Source organism: Gossypium hirsutum, chromosome A13 (assembly GCF_007990345.1).
Source record: "Gossypium hirsutum isolate 1008001.06 chromosome A13, Gossypium_hirsutum_v2.1, whole genome shotgun sequence".
Classification (NCBI taxonomy): Eukaryota; Viridiplantae; Streptophyta; class Magnoliopsida; order Malvales; family Malvaceae; genus Gossypium; species Gossypium hirsutum.
Genome location: NC_053436.1, coordinates 6,198,229 through 6,204,255, shown reverse-complemented (window position 1 = coordinate 6,204,255; position 6,027 = coordinate 6,198,229). Strand labels below are relative to the sequence as shown.

The following is a 6,027-nucleotide window of genomic DNA, read 5'->3' as shown; positions in this document are numbered from 1 at the left end:
GAGATAAAGAAAATAAGTACACTTGAAAAACTGCCTAAGTAGTCAGAAACACAAATGTTTACAGGTCACACTGGAAAATCAAGAAATAAGAAAAATAAAAGCAAAAAATAGTAGGACTAACGCAAGTGAGAACACAAAAATCCCAAAAGAGAATTCGGCACCAAGCCCCTTAATCATCCTATGACTGAATGGCCTAGGAGAGTCCACATTCGACACCACTACTACCTCATCTTCCCACTTCCTTGATTCTTTCCTAATTTCCCTATTCCAAATTCAAACCGTTAACTCCCTCATCAAATCCCACTAATCTCTCATCAAATTCGGCTATCCACTCCCACACAACCACTCCACCATCAGAGTTTCGGTCAACCTCAACCACCTCCCACGCAAGAGCAAGAAAATATTACCCCTTTGCGCCTAGAGTAGCTCGAACTCGAGACCTCAAGGCTTACCACACACACCACCAGCCATCTGACTAGCAAGCCCTTCATGTCGTACAATACTTCTATTAATTTAAGAGTCTATTAGCAGAAACCAAGGGTTTGTTCAATAAAAAACCAATTTTTTTCCTAAAGCCTAGGTTTGAACCCAGGTCTTCTCGCACTACTCAGGGCCCTTAACTAACACAGCATGCCAACCACATACAACATAACAGACAATTTAAATTATTGAAGATTTGGAGCGTTACACGCAATTCGTGAAAACCCTTCTACAAAACGTCAATAATACCCTGCCAGTCTTAGAAAAACTGCGGATCTCAGATACAGACTTAGGTTGCTTCCAATCTAAGATAGCCTTAATTTTTCGAGGATCGACTCTAATCCCCTCAGTAGAAACCACATGTCCTAGAAACACTACTTCACGTAACTAGAACTCACATTTACTGAACTTGACATACAATTGTTTCTCTCGCAGAACCTGTAGAACCACTCTGAGGTGTTCATCGTGCTCATCCTCAATCTTCAAATACACCACTATGTCATCAATAAATACCACCATGAACCTGTTGAAACCATTTTTTTATAGAAAAAACGGGGATCGACGTTTAAAACAAAGTGTGGAGTCGCCACCAATCCTTTTGTTTAGGTGTGATTGGATCACCTAATAAAACATTTTATTCTATTTAAATCAATTTTGGCCTATGTAAATTTAAAAAAACAGGTTCGGAAGCCGGTTACGTATGAGGAAGGATTAGCACCTTCACTACGCCCAAAATTGGTACCAAATTGATTAAGTACTGTCCTTATGTCCAAGATTTAAAAAGATTTTGAAATATGGTTCCTTTTAAAACATTTGAGTGGCTCAAGTTGGTCGTCAAAATTCTCTCGTTTCAAAGGAATATAATATCACATTCAACACGATAGGACACGATCCTTTATACCTTCGAAAACATGATTAATTTTTGACTTCCCAAAGCTCATACATTGAAATTTACAAAAGGATGCCCAATTATTTAGTCCAACGAAAAATCGAAACCCAGCACAATAGGGCACAATTCCCCGAATTTCCAAACATTGAACATTGTCTTATTTTAGAGTTTTAGAAAACATGAGTGAAATTCTAAAGAAATATTTGATTATTTTGAACAAACGGGAAATCGAAATCCAGCACGATAGGGCACGATTCTCCGAATTTCTGAACATCAAACATTGCTTTCGTTTTAAAGTGTTTTTTAAATGAATAATTGTAAAATCATCTCAAAACGCATTAATTTGGCTTGAAATAAAATGGAATAATTAATTTTAAAAAGTTGGAAATTACAAAGTAACATTTGTACAAAAAGAGGAATAATAAACATGGGATAATATGCACACATAAAGTACAATACTTGGTGAATGAAGATAATATAACTTTATTTAACCAACTAACAAAACAAATAATTAAATATAACTAATCTAAGAAAAATGTAACCAAATTTTCAAGCATGGGTGGAGAACAATTGATATAACAATACAAAAAAATGAATAAATAATATGCAACAATAATATATATGGCATAATATAAAACTATCAATACAAAATGTACAAAACAAAATAGAAATTAGAAGCCAATGTGATATAAGACAATTTTAAAATAATGATGAATTGATGAACACATAATATACATAATATATGAATTGATGAATTTGAAATAATTTGCATAAAAGCCTAGGGATATATATAATCATTAAAATAGATGTTATAGAATGAAGACATTTGAATCAAACAATATGCAAAATGTTAACAAAACATTTATTTAAAATTGACAATATACACACAATATAGTAGAATTTAAATAATACATGAAATATGAAAGGATAGTAAAAATATATAATAAAATATGATTTTAGGAAATAAACTATATGCATAATAGATTTAAAAAAAACATATATATATACATAAATAAATTTTAGAAGCAATTATATGTAAAAAAAAACATGGAATTAAATATGTATCTAAGATCAAATATATGTACCACTATATACAAAAACATTTAAACGAAACATTATATAAAATGTTAAAATAATATGATATAAAAAGAACTTTAAAATGATGATTTTATAAAAACAAAATAAAGATATTAAAATAGCTCAACACATATATAAAAATATTAAGAACTTTAAAATAATAAGTATTACAAATAGAAAACTCAATTAAAATAATATATGTACAAATATATATATAAAAATATTTAAATGAAATGTTATACAAGATGTTAAAATAATTAATATAAAAACTTCAAAATAATGATTTTTTAAAACAAAGTAAAATTATTAAAGTAATCTCAACACATATAAAAAATATTAAGTGAATTCTCTTAAAAATAATGAATTAAATAAATAGAAAACTTAATTAAAATAAATTTAAAATAAAAGGGATAATTTATAAATAAAATAGACTATTAAAATTAAAATCGGGATCAAAGTGTAATGCGTGCAAATGTACAGGGATCAAAGCTAGAAATATTCTAGATCCCAAAACGCAACACTCAGGCGAGGACCAAATTGGATCTACGCGCGGATTACAGAGATAAATTAAAAAAAATTAAAAAAGCGAATAAAGCTCAATTGAACAACGACGCAAAAGGGAAGGATTTATGGCGCAAATATCCCCTTTAAGCGAGATACGCGGATCCTCACGGGTAACTGGATCAAGTCAGGTCGGGTATAGTCAACACGGCACCGTTTTGGAGCTACTGAAACAGGCTCAAAATGGCATCGTTTGTGGTCCTTTAAAAAGACTAAAAACAAGCCACATTCGGCCGAACCAACCCTAGCCCCTTTTTTCTCAAACAGTAAACCCTAAATTCTCTCTTTCAAACACCAATCCACCACCACGAACGGCGACCAGCGTTTTCGGGCTTCGAAGAGTTAGTTTTTTTAGCCTTGAGATTCCCTTTAGGCTTCGATTTCAACGAAGCTAAAAAGAATCGATGACCTATTCGCAAGGTAAGATCACATTTCTCCTCTTTCTTTTGTTTTTAAATGCAAATGATGAAAAAAATCGAAGGAAATAGATAAAAAATTAATAGGAAATTAAAGGGACTAAAAATACAAAAATCAACTTTTCAGAAATTGTTTTCGAATTTTTTCTATTCAGTATGCGTAAGGATTGACAGATTACGTTCGATGGCTTTTATATCCAAAAAATAAGAATAAAATAAATAAGAAAATCAAATTTCCTTGCTGTAATTTGTTGTATATTCTGTTAATCTGCTTCTTCTCGCAGGTTCGACAGTACGGAGGAAGTCCACTCGTGGGGAGGCTGCGGTGTGCGTGAGTAGCAGTTTGGTGACCTGAGGTTTCCAGAGGCTTCACCTGCCCGGGCCGTTTGGACCAGTTCTGGGATTGGGCTTATTGGGGTGTTAATTTATTTGGGCTGTTTTATGTAATTGGGTCTAGGTTAATAGGTTTGGTTTTTGTTTTTTTGGGTTTCAATTTAGGCCAATATTTTGTAAGCTGGACTGATGCTTTATTTTTGTTTTGGGCTATTAAAAAGTGGGTGTAAATGGAATTTTATTTATTGGTTCTTTTTTGGATAACTTTATGGGCCCGAGCGAAGTGGGCCTTCTACAGAACCTATCCAGATAGGGCTGGAACACTCGGTTCATCAGATCCATGAAAGCTTCTAGTGCATTTGTCAGCCCAACCATATCGAGTCCTAAATATTGTTTTGTGTACATTTATCTCTTTGACCCTCAACTGATGAAATCTTGATCGAAGATCAATCTTGGAGAAAACTGAAGCCCTTCGGAACTGGTCAAACAAATCATTTATTCTCGGTAAGGGATATTTATTCTTGATTGTCAACTTGTTCAATTATTGATAGTCAGTACATATACGCATGGATCTATCATTCTTTTTTACGAATAGAACTAGTGCTCCCCACGGAGACCTACTAGGGCGAATGAACCCACGATCTAGTAACTCTTGAATCTGAGCCTTAAGCTTTACAAGCTCTTTCGGTGCCATTCTATACTGAGCGATGGGCACTAGAGCTGTACCAGGAAGGAACTCAATCCCGAAATCTACTGCATGATTTTGAGGTAACTCGAGTAACTCTTCAGGGAAAATGTGCAAAAATACTGTAACCGTTCTGATATCCTTAACCGAAGAATCCCCAGAATCTGAAACACTGATGTAGGCCAAATACGCCTCATATCACTTACGAACCAACTTTTCTGCCTTCAATGCAGAAATTACATTCGATAAGTAGTTTCGATGTTCCCCAATTACGATTACCTCGCTATCCTCCTCAGTTCTTAATACAACATTTTTTGTGGCAAAATCCAAGCTCACTCGGTGTTTAACCAACCAATCCATTCTTAGTATCAGATCAAACTCTCCAAAAGGCAGTTCCATTAGATTAGCGAGAAAAGTAGCCCCTTGAACATCTAGAAGAACGTCTTTAATCAACTTATTCACCCTTACTGATTGTCCCAGTGGACTCAGTACAGTCACCTCACTCGCAGTGTTCTCAACCAAGATACCCATCTTCTCAAACATAGTATAGGCTATATAGGAGTGAGTGGATCTTATATCTATCAGTACAGCATAAGGTACATTATAAATAAAGAATGTACCCATGATAATGTCCAGAGTATCTCTATCCTCTCAGTGACATGCAGTATAAACCAGAACCGGCTGTCTGTTTCAGTATGACTAGCACCTCTCTCCGGTGCCCTCTGACCACGGCCCAACCCATTACCACATCTGACCTGACCATGGCTTCTTGGTGGCTACTGAATTGCTCTCGGTGGTGGTGTACTTCCTGTACTCGAAGCTTACATCTGATCGGACCTTCGCGGACAATCTCTATTACGGTGCTCTAATGAACCGTACCTCAAACAAGCTCCAGTTCTTTTCCAACACTCGCCTGATGGCGTTTAGCACAGTCAGTACATAGCAGCTATCTAGTGGCAGCAATAGGAGCCCCAACTCTGATCGGCCCATCAACTCTGGGCTTCTTTTTAGGCCTCTGAACAGAACTGGAGGGCTCCGAATCCCTTTTGCTCCTACCTCTCTCTCGGTTCTGGCGCTCAATGCGCTTTACTTCCTAGGAAATCTTCGCCTTATCAATCAGTGCAGCAAAGTCTCACTCCTTCTATGGAGCTATCAGAACCTTCAGACTATTCCTGAGGCCATCTTCGAACCGAACATATCGCTCATATTCAGTTGCCACTATACCTCGAGCATAGTGGCTCAGTCTAAAAAATTCGGCCTCATACTCGGTCACTGATCTATCTCCCTGAGTCAGATTTAGGAACTCTCTTCTACGGGCATCCATATAACTGGCCTTCACATATTTTCCCTAGAAAGCGGTCTTAAAGAACTCCCAGGTCAGTCGATCGAGCTGAGTGGCCTCCTTAATAATGAACCACCATTGATATGCCTCATTATGTAGTAGCGACATAGCACCATTTATTTTTTGCTCGGGGGTGCAGTCCAGATCGTCCATAATCCTTTCGGTGGCTTCTATCCAGTACTCAACCACATTAGGGGCAACTTCAGCAATACCTATGAAAAGCTCAGCTCCGTTAGACCAAAGT

At 36.0% G+C, this 6,027-nt stretch overlaps 1 long non-coding RNA gene across 1 annotated transcript; it reads left to right on the top strand.

Annotated features, from left to right (window-relative positions):
* Positions 1–3,222: 3,222 nt before the first annotated feature.
* Positions 3,223–4,348, top strand: LOC107941488 (uncharacterized). The gene is made up of 2 exons (XR_001695635.2): positions 3,223–3,427; positions 3,708–4,348. It is a non-coding gene; the product is annotated as an uncharacterized lncRNA (long non-coding RNA).
* Positions 4,349–6,027: the final 1,679 nt, after the last annotated feature.